Source organism: Triturus cristatus, chromosome 8 (genome assembly GCF_964204655.1).
Source record: "Triturus cristatus chromosome 8, aTriCri1.1, whole genome shotgun sequence".
Lineage (NCBI taxonomy): Eukaryota > Metazoa > Chordata > Amphibia > Caudata > Salamandridae > Triturus > Triturus cristatus.
In genome coordinates, this window is record NC_140591.1 from 668399849 (window position 1) to 668415183 (window position 15335).

Sequence of the window (15335 nt, forward strand, 5' to 3'; positions counted from 1 at the left end):
ATTCAAAAACAACATGTGGTTTGGGATAAGGCATGCACGATGCAAAGCTTCTGTGCCTTGGACTTGCCAGGCTTTAGAACCCCAAACTGATTTAAGATCAATGGTATCTTTCCACAGCTCATAGCCCCCTATAGCCAATTCATCCATAAAGGACTTTGAATACAGTAATTTAGTGTGTGTAAGCCTAACTTTGGAAGTGGACTTATCAGATATTTTGAAATAAAAGGCTTCAGAATTGGATTCACTAAAATCTGTAAAGTATGTACATTTTTTTCAAGGAAGTTTTCAAACTACCTTCAATGGGACCTGGGCAATGTTCCCACTGTGTATAATTAACGCCATTTCTAATGATATTTGTTTTATGCAGGAAATGATTGCCGTAGTGTTGGTAGCAAAATAACTCTCCATAATTTGCTGAGTCTAAGTACAAATCATCAGCATCAAAAGCAGCATAATATTTCAAATCAGAAAAAAGAGCCTCAACGGCTTAGACATCCCAATCATCTGAGCGTATGTTTTGTTTCGCAACATCCCCCATAGAAAAACAAAGTACATTAGTGACATTAATCACCTCTGTAGGACCATGAATTTGAAATTTTACAGCATCCCATACAATCCCATCTAACACAGGCCAGGCGGTGATATTAACAAAAGTCTGGTCCCTCTTCATGATGTGTGATGAGGAGTGGGGTGCCAAAGTTCCATCAATTAATCTAATGACAGATCTTTCGGTAAGATAATGTCCATTCAGTAGATGAAAAAAGACAACCACAAATCCAATCAACATAAACAAAAACATAAATATGAGCACCAGCCAAATGTAAGTCCAAGGGGAAATTAAAAAATGTCTTTTAAACCAAACACCAAAAATAGAAATTTTTGATGGGGCAATCGATGTTGTAGAGTTAGTGTCAAATGAAAAATGTGACTGGTCAATTGCACTTGATTGCACACCAGGTAACGACACATTTGTGGGATAGGTATAGTCAGTATCTTCATGGAGACCACCAGCTGGTGGAGTCAATAAAGGATTAGTAACTGTATGTATCTCAATGGCAATGTCAGGCCTGCTCGTATTTGCCGGAGCCAAAACAGAATTTCTCAGCATTGTTGGACAAGAGACCGCTGGAGTCATACTAAGAAGAATCGGCCACTCGCTGTAGTTTGACATTGTCAATGAAGATGTACCTGTCATCCTTGCGACCAGGAAGTGGAGGTAAAATGACTGTTCTTGTACCCTGCACGCCAAGCACTGGAACAGGTGCACGATAAGAGGGGCCAAACTCCTTCTTGTTCTCCACCTTCTCACGGACCAGGTCACCGACTCGAGGTAGCCAGCCAACTACCGGAATCTGAAGTGCAGCATCAGTTGTGATGGGCAAGTGTTTCTTCGCAAGACTGTCTCGAGCCTCTTGTAGATTCTGTAACACAGCAGAATGATCATCTACATCAAAGGGTGCAGCCACCGCCGCCATGTCTAGACCATCAAGGTCTGGGACAAACATTTTTATGCCAAAAAACATTTCGTATGGGGTCTGCCCTCCCAGAGACCTTCTTGGGAGATTATTAAGTGCACGTTGTATGCTATACAAATGGGCCAACCAGTTTCTGCCAGTACCTAAAACCCTAGCTGCCAAGGATTGCTTTAAGTCACGGTTCATTCGTTCCACAACAGAATTGCCCTCAGGCCGGTATGGAGACAAAAATTTTACTTGGACCCCCAAAGACCTTATGGCATCCTTGTATGCCTTAGAGGCGAACGCCGGACCCTGGTCCGAATGGAGGGTACCAGAAGCAAAAATTCCCACAAAGATACGCAAATCCCTGCTGACAGTTCGAGCATCAGCACTCCTTTGTGGCCAAACGCATAGAAAACGTGTGCATGAATCCACTGCAACTAATATGTGCATATATGCAGTTTCAGAGGAGAAAGGACCGGAGTGATCTAAATAAACACACCCAAGTGGTTTAGTAGATATATACAACTGTGTTTGAGGTGGACGCGTAGCAGTCGAAGGTTTAATCTGTTGGCAAATGTCACAAGTAAGGACATAATCACGAGTCTGTTTATACAATCCGCGCCACCAGTAACGTTGTTGCAAGATAGTGACAGTTGCTGAGATGCCTGCATGGGCTGAGGCCATACCCTCGTGAGCGGCTGTTATCAAGGAAAGCCTGCGGTCCGCTTCGGGAATCAATCTGTCACCAACGTCGTTAATTCTCACACAGGGAACTTTATCAGGTCCTAAATGATAGGATAATTTAGAAGGGAAACCTCTAGGGTAATTATCTCCCTTCTCCGTCGCAGCAATTGCTGCCAAGATGTCATCATCAATCTTACTTTTGGATCTTGTTACTGCTGCTACTCAATATGTTGCCACTGCTGTTTTCGCTGCCTCATCAGCTAAACTGAGGCCAACAGCGTGTACCCCTACGCGCTGGTGACCAAGAGTATGAAATACATTCACGAGAGGCAGACATTCTTTAAGTTCTGCGAATCGGACCTAAAGCATTTTATGTTTGATTGTGCTACCTTTGGAGTCTCGATATTCATTTTGAGTCCAAAAGAATAAATTGTCGTTGAAAGACTGAACACAGTAGTAAGAGTCACTCACAATAAGAGTAGTCAGACGGGATCAGCAAAATTCTAGTGCAAGCAGCGGATCACTGACATAATGTCGACTACCAAAATATAGACATACAAAAATATCGATGCCAAAATATAGAATGCCAAAATATCGAATCCCTATCTCCAAACAGGTAAGTACAAAAATATAGAATCCAAAATATCGTTGTTAAAAATATAGTTAGTCAAAATATATAATTTTGTAGATGTCTTAAAAGTAATGTAAAATGAATGAAATAATACATATAATTAACTGACACATACTTAAAAATACTTAGATAACATTAAAATTAATAAATAATTAATGTAAGTAAAAAAAAAAATGTATACATATATATTAACGTAATATTAATTAAAAATATTCAATATTTTCTGCGTAGGATAGCGGGCGGGTAAAATTTACTATTACCACTCCAGAAAGTGCAATAATAGGGAAAGCATTGGATAGCGTAGGGGTAAAAATTACTATTCCCACTCCAGAGAGTGCAACAGTAGGGAAAGCATTGGATAGCGGGAGGGTAAAATTTACTATTCCCACTCCAAAGAATGCAACAGTAGGGAAAGCGTTGGATAGCGGGAGGGTAAAAATTACTATTCCCACTCCAGAAAGTGCAATAATAGGGAAAGCATTGGATAGCGTAGGGGTAAAAATTACTATTCCCACTCCAGAGAGTGCAACAGTAGGGAAAGCATTGGATAGCGGGAGGGTAAAATTTACTATTCCCACTCCAGTGAGTGCAACAGTAGGGAAAGCGTTGGATAGCGTAGGGGTAAAAATTACTATTCCCACTCCAGTGAGTGCAACAGTAGGGAAGGCATTGGATAGCGTAGGGGTAAAAATTACTATTCCCACTCCAGAGAGTGCAACAGTAGGGAAAGCGTTGGATAGCGGGAGGGTAAATTTACTATTCCCACTCCAGTGAGTGCAACAGTAGGGAAAGCGTTGGATAGCGTAGGGGTAAAACTTACTATTCCCACTCCAAAGAGTGCAACAGTAGGGAAAGCATTGGAAAGAGTAGGGCTAAAAATTACTAATCCCACTCCAGAGAGTGCAACAGTAGGGAAAGCGTTGGATAGCATAGGGGTAAAAATTACTATTCCCTCTCCAGAGAGTGCAACAGTAGGGAAAGCGTTGGATAGCGGGAGGGCAAAATTTAATATTCCCACTCCAGTGATTACAACAGTAGAGAAAACGTCAGATGGCGTAGGGGTAAACATTACTATTCCCACTCCAAAGAGTGCAACAGTAGGGAAACCGTTGGATAGCGTAGGGATAAAAATTACTATTCCCACTCCCGAGATTGCAACAGTAGGGAAAGCGTTGGATAGCGTAGGGGTAAAAATTATTATTCCCACTCCAGTGAGTGCAATAGTAGGGCATACGTTGGATAGCGTAGGGGTAAAAATTACTATTCCCACTCCAGTGAGTGCAATAGTAGGGAAAATAATACATTAATATTTTATTAAAAATAAATGAATTATTAATACCAAAAAAAGTATTAAAATTAATTACCAATCACACAATATGTAATAATTAATTAATTATAAATACCAATACATTTTTGATTGATTAATTACCTATTAATAATTAATTAACAACCAATTATTTTTCTATAACAAACATTAATAAATGCAAATAATACCAATTAATTAATAATATATTAATTATCAATATACACAAATTATTTAAATAATTAATTTTTTAGAATTATATTACTTCCCACCATATTCCCCTATAAACCCACTACCTGCTACAAATTTTAAATGAATACAATTAACATAATTATCAATTAAACAATTAATACAAATTAATTACCAATTAATAATTAATCAACAACCAATTAATTTTCAATACTAATTAATAATTAACTAATAACAATTAAATTACTTCCCACCCTATCCCCCTATAAACCCACAACCCGCTACAGAAGTAAAACGCAAAATTAAATTAAAAATAATTAATAATTCCTATAAATTATTATTTAATGTACTATAATTAAATTACTTCCCACCCTACTCCCCTATAAACCCACAACCCACTACGGAATTATATTACACAATAATGAAATAACATAAAATTCATTACTTTAAAAATATTCTAACATACATTCCAATATTAATACATACTTTTAACACATATACTAACACTTAAAACACTATAAAAAAATTCGATATTTTTAACTACTATATTATGACTGTCGATATTACTTACTTCTATATTATTTAAATTGATATTTCTTACCTGATTTTCGATATTCTTCACCACTATATTTTGGCAATTCGATATTCTGTCCATTCTATATTAAAAACTCGATATTCTGTCCAGTCGATATTTTTTTTTCGATATTATGTCTATTTACCGCAAGCACCAGAGCACGTAGCTCTGCCAACTGGGCGGTACAGTCTCCTAATGTCTGCGTGTGCATGACATCTGACTTGAATTCTCCATTCACAATGGTACCAGCCACTATTACGCAGGCCGCTGAATACGCATGCTTAGATTCTGTCGCCGGTGGCGCCGAACCGTCAGTGTAAATGATTCAATGGTAATCCTCAAGCGGGTGCATGGACAGAGGAGCTGGTTGAACAAATTCATATTGCAAGTAATCCTGAGTCTGCAATGAGGAATCAAAGATAAACGTGACATCCGGAGACATCAAAGAAGTGGCCCATTGTATCCAACGTGGATGCAAACCTTTAGAATTAGGTTCACTGGCCTTCGTCACTACCTCAAGGGCAGGATACGGTGTAACATCCAACATGTGTTTCCCTTGCGACAGTGCTCTCTCTTTTAGAATCGCCATCTGCACAGCAGTCCAAACTTTTTCGACTGTGGAAAAACGCATTTCAGCCGAAGTGTACATGTGTGACTTGTAAGCAATAGGGACTGTGTCCCCTTCATTAAATGTTAAGTACGTGAAACCCACTGCGCCAGGCACAATTCTTATTACGAGGTTTGTGTGGTTATTACGTGTCAATAAGTATTTAGATGCAAGAAGATCAGCCTGCAAAGAGTGCAGTATAGCTGAATGTTCAGGCAGCCAGCAAGATTTGGTAAAAGTAGGCTGTACCAAGGCATATAGCGGTTTGATACGCTGGGCATAATCGAGAATGTAATTATGCCCGAAATTCCAAAAACTCAGCAAGGATTGGAGTTTTTTCAGAGTTGTCGGAGTGCACAAATATGCGCATTTCTCCAGGAAGTGAGGTGCTAAACCTCTTCCTTCGTTGTTGAGTTCATAGCCCAAGAACTGTGTGCTCTGCAATGTGCGATTTTGCAAAGTTAATTTTGTAACCGAAGTCTGCAAACGTAACAATGATGCGGTCAATGCGACACAGATGCGGCCATAATTAGTCATCTGTGGGATAAATATCATCAACATACGAGTACGCATCAGGGTCAATGATCTCTAACAGAGAAACAACACGTGTGGCAAAGAAACCTAGACTGTTTTTGTAGCCCATGGCTAATCTTTTAAATTGCTCTTGTTTGCCACCAGAAGTAAAGGCTGTCCATTGACTACTAGTAGAGGACAAGTTATCACTATAAAAGCCATTTAAAATGTCAGATGTGGTCTTAAACCTTTTTCTCACGAGACTATCAACCAGGGCAGAACTGTGGGTATTCTGCACCACGCACGTCAGACAATGAGAGTTCAAATGCCGATAATCCAAAACTAGGCGGTACGACCCATCAGGTTTGATTACAGTGAAAAGTGGATTATTCATGGGTGACATACATGTTTCAATTACGCCTTGATATTCCTGTTGGTCAAGGATTTCTGTGACGTGAGCTCTAGCTTCTTGGCGCATGGGATATTGGGGCTGTGGCTGTGGCATCGACTGCAATGGAATCTCATGGCATGGCGATAATTTATCCCAACCAACCTGGGTACGGTACAACGCCGGTGTAAGCACTTGAGCCAACTCTTCTGCAAAGTTCTGCGCCTGCTCCTTTGGCACAGTGTGCGTGAAAGATGGGAGGATTACCTCCTCCCCCCTCGGGGCTGCCAAAACGAAAGGAGGGGGCCAGTCCGCCTCTGCTAACAAAGTGTCATATGTAGAGGTCAGAATTTCCCCAAAAATCCCTTTTATTGTACGTTGTATGTCACCTTCAATTAAAAGGACTATATCATACAGTCTGTCAGGGGGAGCCACTCTAGTGTCAGCAGTTTCTACAGTAATAAACGTGTCAGTTGCTGTCGCCTTCAGATAGGGACGCAGTGCTTGCCGCACTATTGTAACCTTCGCTGCACTGTCTAGCAGCGCTAGTGCCCATGTCAGGTTCCGAAGCTGTGTTCTCACTATCTGTGGCATACCTCGCTGTTAGTGCAGCAACTTTCTTTTTCTGAAACTAAGGTCGTTGACGTGGAAAGTCGTCCTGATTGCCTTTACACCAGTCAGACGGCTGCTCACGTCCTTGAGGGGCACCTCTACCTCTGCCGCGTTCACCTCCACTGGCTTGTGAGACCGATGTTTCCTGTGAAGAACGAGGAGAACGTTGATCAGGAACCTGAAATCTATCAGGAGACCTAATTCTTGTACAATCGCGCAATTCATATGTGCGTTCAGCAGCCACTAGTATTGGTGACGCGGGACGTGACCCTTGTTTCTGTTGCTGCTTCCCCTGTTTTTTACTCGACCAATTTTGTCTAGGAAAAACAGGGCGGTCGTCTTAAGTAGACTTATCCGTCTGAGCTTGCGGTTGTGCTGTTATTTTAGCAAAAAGCTTAACACCCAAACTATTGCGGCCAATGGTCTTATAAGCCTCCGCTTTAATTCTCGGTAACTGCTGGGGTTTATCAGCGTTAGCGACGAGGCGCAGCTCATTCGACACCTTAAAGTTAACCGCATCTCCCTTGATGTTAGCAAGGATGAGATCAGCAACTACGTTGAACATACCGACAAGCCTCATTCCCAACTCGACCGCCGCCTCCGGATCGTGCTCATCCTGAACACACTTATTCACGGAGGGCACTACAGTCATAGATGGTGTGCCAAAGCACTTCGCATAGACTACTGCAAATACTTTACCCCAGTTCTCACAATCTGTCACCTCAGGAACTAAATCTTTCGGCAAACTAATTGTAAGAATCCTGTGTTTCTCCACAGGAGTTGTATTAGGAAATGCCGCTTCCAGCTGGTCAAATTTCTCAGCAAGCCAATAAGGCATATCGTCCTTATTCTGGGGGCGCTTGCCCATTACCGAATTAACCATGACGGGACTAATAGCAATCCCGGCCAGTCCAACTGGTTGCATCGCAACGCCAGGTGCCCCCACCTGGAGATTGCGTGAGACGTATTGCACCAAAGCCCTATACACCGCTATCAAGGTGGTATGTAGCTGACGTAAGTCATCCACTGGGGCTAGCAAATAACATGGATGCGGTGTGAACCCGGCCAAGACTGGCCAAGTGGCCCCAGGAATGGACAAGGGACCTAACTGAACCGGAGTTACGGTGTGGGGGAGGGCGCCTTTGAACCAAATACGATGCTGCCATGCGGAAATCGGAATTTCCTGCGTCCTTTATAGTGTGTAATTTGCTGGAACTGCCGTAGGAGTGGAAGAGTGGAACGTCTTATCATCCACATCCACTTCTGGAAACGTAACCCAAGAGTAGAAAAGCTCAAAGGGGAACGATGCATCAGCACTCAATACAAAGATCACCAACATTCCATCGTCGGGCACCCCAAACTGCTTCAAATGATGCCGGAGAGGTCCGCGACTATGCACTGCAATAACAACTTCAGCCATAAGGACGTAGAGAAGAAAAACAATCTATATTAAACTGCAGCACAAAAAAGGGGTAGTAATTCAAGATGAAACCTTTTTAATTGTCAAGCTTGAATAAACCTATAATGCATTCATATAGGTAGGTTAATCCGTCACTACGGTCAACCGGAAACAGGAGTATTGGTGTCGTGGACAAATAAATCACTACTAAAGCGTCTCGAATAAAATACCAAATGTTAGGTGCGCCATGTTGTGGGGATTCTGCTCATGCACCGAACTATGCGCAGGAAACCAGGACCTCAGTGAATTGTGGTGTACCAGAAACTCACCTCAGTACCCAGAACCCCTCTCCGACTAGCATCAGTGTGTCATTCGTTCTTCGTACTTCAGCAAAGCTACCAATGATTAGACAACCCAGAACAAGCGACTTAGGATACTCTCAGGAATTGTGAGAATCAAGAACACTCTTTCGTCTTTATTCTCATGTGAGTCCACAACGTGAGTAATCAGAGACACGGAAAAGTTTAAAATGTTTATTTTTAACTACGTGCTCTAAGATGCAGTATTTTGGCAGACAAATGATTAAAATTAAAACCATCAGCATTGTTACAATTCCATAAAACACAAAGGGAGAAATCCTATTATAATTATAGTGGAAACAGGTCTTATAGCGCCTTGTGTACCACCCTCCCAGGGCTATTAGCTAGTTTTATAATAATAGAAGGTCTCTAGGTTTGAATGGGGAACCCCATACCTCCAAGATCAGCTTAGGTGAATCACATCACAGGATCAGCACTGCCCTCTGTGTCTAGAAAGGTTTTCTCCAAGTGCCAGCATCATGCATGCAATGCAATATTAAAGGCACCCGAGTTTCGGATATTTGCAGCTGTGTGCTTGTTGTGTCTAGAGCGTGGGCCGATCAACCTGAATTCAACAACATACATTGTTATTTGACCTTGAAGGCTCTTGCACACAGTGTTCAGACTAAGGTTGCGGTGTAAGTCTAGGGATGTCAAAAACCGTTCTCATGTGAAGAAAAAGGAAGCAAGCAGTTTTACTTTAATAACAGTTACCTTTAGTATCGTGTGCAAAAGTGGCAAAGTGGCTAGATGGTGTTTAACTTCTAAAATGCTTATGCTAACATAGCAATGTGTGCAGGCAGAACCCTATCTTCACTACAATGCATCCATTACTTTTGATAATGGCATTACTCCTAGTCCTACTCCCTCGCTTTCCTTCTAGAACCCTCCCGGTGCGATCCAACTGAGTGCTAGCTCGGCTTGTTTACGTATAGGAGGAGGTGGAGGCGTGCAGGAGTTTTTATAGGCTGGGGGTGAGTCTGGAGGGAGGCGGGGGCCTCACATGGTAAGAAGGAAGGTGAGGGAGGGACAGGGGTAGTGTGCATATTGTGAAGCGTGGGCAGTCCAACTACAATCCTAGTTCATGGTATGGTCTATTATATTGATCAAACAATGTGCACATTTTTTACCTAGAGTTACATATTTTTGAAAAATGTCTATGACAACATGAATAGCTTTCAAAGCTATCAGACGAGAGGTCACTTTGGTGGAATACTTACAGCACCTCAACAATGGTAACATAAAACAATAGGACTCTAATTAGTGCATGTAAGGCTCACATCCAAGCTCTCTGTAAATTTGTTGGCTTGCCCACCATCCCTATTGTTTGCTACTCTTTGCCAAATTCTGAACAATATCATATACAAACACTCATACACATGCTCACATACACACACACTGGGACCTGCTTGCAGATAGACACATAACAACATAGGCATGCTCACTTATACACACAATGTGAACTTACCTGGGGTAGTCCTCAACACACAGTATCATCTACACGTCGATTCCTAACTTTCAAGATTGAGCAAACAAGATGCCAGAGTGAGGCTCACATCTTTATGCCCAATCAGAAGTTCAAATGGGATGGAGGCTGTCTTTTTTCCTTTATCATGCATTTTGAGGGGGCATATGACTGAGAGGCCCCACTTTACCATTATCAGACATGCTGAACAACCTGACGCTAATGCAGCATGTCAGATATGTATTTAGTTGGTGTAAGGGCATGTCAGACACATACTCAATGCACAATACAGCTCAGGGGAGCCCTCTTCTGGTGCAGGGTAATATTGCAGCTTTTTCGTGTAAACAAGTGATCACTGAGATTGTTTTCATATAAAAGCTGTAATATTTAAGCAATGATATGTGAGTGGGAATTGTTTGTCGGGGCCCACTGCCCCTATGTCCCCGATGGAAAAGCCGCCTCTGACACATTGCCTCTAAGTTGAGCCTGTGCTTTGTTCATGAATCCTTTGAAACTATCCAGGCCATGCCCCGAGGAAAGGCCCTGGGCCCCAATACAGATCCTGGGGATTTATTTTGTGTGGGTCCATATATAAACACACTCTCCAACAGGATTATCGCTGGTGTCAAGGTCTAGGACTTTTGGAAAAACAGTGAGATCATCCCAGCCTATAAAAAGGGTGACAGAACTGCCCCAAATAACTACTGGCCCATGAGCCTTCTGGATAAGCTTCAGAAGGTTGTTTACCAACAAGTTCTGGCAAGAATGTTGGACTGGATATTTGATGCTTCCATTCTGACCCCACTACAGGCTGGGTTGCGCTCTAAAGTGAGCACAATCGATCACATCTTTTGTTTAGATCTTATCATCTCTAAATATCCTAGGCTCTTTGGGACCACCTATGCATGACTTATGTGGATTTAAGGGTAGCCTTTGATTTAGTTCCCAGGCAGCTCCGTTGGCCCACTCTAGAGGGGATGGGATTAGACCATGCTCTATTGGACATACTCATTAGGTTAGGTGGGAGATGGGATATGAACTCACCAGCTTTAGTCCAGTGCAGCGAGAGGTGATGCAACAACACCTTTTTCTTTGCATATTAATGGTGTTGGTAATTTCCTTGGTGAATGTGTTGCTCAATACCCGCAATGCTCTTTGCAGATGATGCACACCTGCTCTCTCACACTCGGATTGGGTTACAAAATCTCCGTTTATCAATTTACTGAAATATGCAACACTCGCAGTTTGGAGGTGAATGCCACAATAACTAAGGGTATGATCTTTAACCTGCATAGAGCACATGAGGTAAATTTACTATGTAGGGGTTGCCCCTGCAAACAGTGGGGAATGTTGATTACTTGGGGATCTGAATAGACAAAAGCTGAATTTGGAAATCGCAGATTGAAATGAGTGAATTAGTGTTACTACACTCTGCCTCAGCAACCTCTAATAGTCATAAGAAAACAAACCCTAAGTCTGCGTCGCCCGTCATCCAAGTTTACAGAGCTAAAGCCCAGGCTGCATCACTTTAAGGTGCTGAAGTCTCAGGGATTGCAAACACCAAGGGGTTGACCCTAAAAGAAAACAACTACACCCATGCTACCGCTATTCGTTTGATCTTGCTTTAAAAAAAGGTGGGAAACCTGGATTTATTGAAACCCCTCTTATATTGGCTCAGGTTGTGGTCTACCTCAGAGCTCTTGCATTATAGGTTGGCTGCAGATGACGTCATGACTCTGGGAAAACAAAAAGATCTTCTGCCCTGGTTTGAATATTTTCATTTCAATCTTAAAGCCCTGGGCCTGGGTAAGCTTTGGAGAAATCCATCGACAATTGCGGTGGGTGCAAAGAAGATAAACATTAATGCAAAGGTTATATATGTCTTGGTTTATGGAATCTTATGTGGGATAGATATATTCCTGGTTAGTGACTATTGGCTTAATGTAGATGATTATTATTTGAATGATCTTCTGAAAATTAATCTACACTATATAGACATGTAATTTGTTTGGGCCGGGGGCATGGACTGCAGCCTTGACAGACAACTAGCTAGAGTTCACCAAAGTAAAGAGTTAATTTAGAGTTTGTCTGATAGGATACTCCTTCACAAACATCACGGATATCCCATCCGCTGTATTTCAAGTGCATTAAATCCTATGGAGGACAGGATATCCATCATGTTTGTTAAGAAAAATTCCATCCGGGTTACGTGGGGCGAGGCTTCGGAGGCTACGTGGGGCGAGGATTCGGAGAACCTGGCGGCCTGCTAAGGAGGTCCAGTCAGGAGCTCTCAAATTACCCTAGCCATTAAATGATATAATGGCTCATCTTTACTCCACAAGTGCATAACAGGAGCATCTTTAAGGAAAACATTTCATAGCATACCTGGTCAACTTTGGGCGCTCGCTGTTGGAGGGAATGGCAATGAAGCAGTGCTCAAGGAACGCTGCAGGCCATTGGAGCTCCGCTGGGACGGTGTGGGCGGAAGCTGCAGCAGGCGTTCACTGGAGTTGGAGAGCCACGGCTCGGCTCTCCTTCCAGGGCACAGTGGGAAGTGCAGTTTCTGTCCTGGACCTCTGCTCGCCACAGGGCACAGGAACTAGGGAGGTACAGAAAAAACAGAGGAGCGAGGTGGGAGCACGCATGACTCCAGTAAGTGCCCGAGGAGATGTCAGTAAGAAAGCACAAGTCCCTGCAGCCCCAGAGGGCAAGGGAGTTGACCCCAAACTATTGTTAAAGGGTAAAAAATACGAGGTCTTGGAAACACAGTTGCAGGAGCCTACACAGAAGCGCTGGACAAGTTATTGTCTAAGGAACAGAAATTTAGGGGCCCTCATCAGCTCAGTTCCAAGGATAAACTGAGTATTGGTACATACAACACATAACCAGAAGGGGAGTCAAGTTCTGTACGCTGAACTGCCTCCTGTTTTATCATCTAGATGAAAAAATACAGGAACCAAAATAAAATTGACTCCCTCATTACGTTCATTCTTCAAAGTCCAGGCTAAGCAGCCGTCCCCGGACACCAGTATAAGAGACGTAGCTAAACGCAAAGAGACGATAGTGTTGTCGTTGGATGTGGATAACATGACAGGAGAGGGAGTATCAGTTAGTAATAGATTCCAAATCCTAACCACAGAAGACCCAGAGGTAATATCACCCTCAGTATCGCAGGGCAACAAAGACAAAGCGGACTTCGTGCTGGCACACAGGGTGGGCCGTGAAACACCATGGGGCATGTGGAACATACTGGGGTGGAAACATTTATAAAATCCTTAATCTCAGAGATGAGATTGAACTTTGCAACCTTAGAAATAAATCAGGGAAAAATCCAGGGGACTTGTGAAGACATAATACTCTTATGAGTCGAGTATCGGCAGTTGAAGCCTCATTGGAGGACTTGGGCAGGGAAGTAGACATGAATCGTGTTAAAATAAAGGACATGAAAGCAAAGGAAAAGGGTTTTAGGGACGAGGTTGAAACTTTAGAGAACAATGCGAGAAGAAACAACTTAAGAATGTTAAATATACCAGAGGGAATGGAAGGGGAGAATATAAAAAGCTTTGTGGTGGGCCTCCTTAATCAATTCATCCCTGGGCTGGAGCCAACACTATTGGAGGAGGACATTCAGAGGGTGCATCAGGACCCAATAGGAAAGCTGGGGATGAGGTAAAATCCACGAAGAATCCTAGTTAACTTTAAGACCTGTGCTTTAAAGGAGAGGATTTCGAATGAAGCACTCAAAGTTGGTATATATATATTAAAGGAGAGTGGTCGTTCAGAATTCCCTCGGATAGATCAAAGGCCACTCAGGACAGGCAATGGGAACTAGGAGAACATATTCAGGAGCTAAGGTCCCTGGGGATGACTGTACGGATGTACTTTCCTGCCTCCTTGAGGATTATGTGGAAAGATCAGATACACTACATAAGAGAACCAACAGCAGCGTAGTCATTAATAAATCAGATTAAATTGCAACAAAACAAGTGTAGGCTAGAGTAAAGGAATCTCAAAGGGGTGAGCATGTTTCACCGAAAGACAAAAGGTAGGGAGGGTTCTCTATGGAGGGGAAGGTGGTGGGGGTTCACAACATGTTTTGGGATGTGCACATGGGTTATGGGAGCATATTGGGAGGAAATACAAAAATTATTGTCCAAATTTGTGGAAAAATGAACAGATGTGGGAAGGGTCAGGAAAGGATTAGTGTCAACATAACAAATTAGATGTCAGTTAACATTTCATCCTGGAATGTGAATGGTCTCAGGGTCAGGGGTAGGAGGCAGAAGATAATGAAGTACTTAAGAATGATTGACAGCTAAATTATTATCCTTCAGGAGACACATTTGTTCATATCAGAATGGGGGAAATGATGAAAAAGATCTAAAGGAAGATAGGTGGCCCAGGAAAACATACTAAGAGCCAACTTTCCCTAAAATGAGGGCAGGGCTGAAACGCTGTATGGAAGATTTTGAGTTGGTGAATGTATGGAGAGTAAATGGGAAAAAGGAGCATAAGTCTACGTTTAGAAATAAGAAATATTGGCATGGCTCCAGGATAGATTACTTCTTAGTTGAGATGGGAGAAAGTAAAAAAGTCAGAAAAGTGGACCATCTACCAGCTCATTTGTCAAATCATTTAGCCGTTCGATTGAAACTAGCAATAGACAAGGCAGGCGCATTTTCAAGGTGGAGTTTGTATCGAATCTTGCTCTTGGACCAAGAGGTAGTTATTAATCTGAAAGAGCTAACTAAGGATTACTTTTGTCTAAACAAAGCTGATACCTCCTTCCAATTAATATGGGATGCATAGAAATCAGTTAGTAGGGGGAGGTTCATTAGCATAGCATCCTATCAGAATAAATTCACTTGGAATAAAATAAATCTATCAGAGAACAGAGCCCTCAGGATGCAGGTAAGATCAATGTAGAAATAAAAGAGAAAAAGGAAGGGGTGGCAAATAGCCTGTTGACAATAGTCCAGAAGAAATGGGAGGCAAGTAAATTCTTGCACTATGAGTACGGAGAAGGATGCGGGAAACAGCTATCCTGGAAACCTAAAATAGAACAAAGACAGAACATGATTCCGGCAATTCGGGTGGCAGGACAGAGAATTCCTAGTTCAAATGATAGAGAGATGGTGGAGGGAAACTTTT

General features: G+C 42.3%; 1 long non-coding RNA gene across 10 annotated transcripts in view; it reads right to left on the reverse strand.

Annotated features, from left to right (window-relative positions):
• LOC146802528 (uncharacterized) overlaps window positions 1-15335 on the reverse strand; it is a 153586-nt gene that overhangs the window by 44802 nt on the left and 93449 nt on the right. For 3 of the 10 annotated variants that reach the window (XR_014967767.1, XR_014967760.1, XR_014967758.1), the window contains one exon: window positions 1189-1421. The exons of the other annotated variants lie outside the window; for them this stretch is intronic. This is a non-coding gene — a long non-coding RNA (uncharacterized LOC146802528). The remainder of the gene's footprint in view (window positions 1-1188; window positions 1422-15335) is intronic. 10 annotated transcript variants of the gene reach the window in all.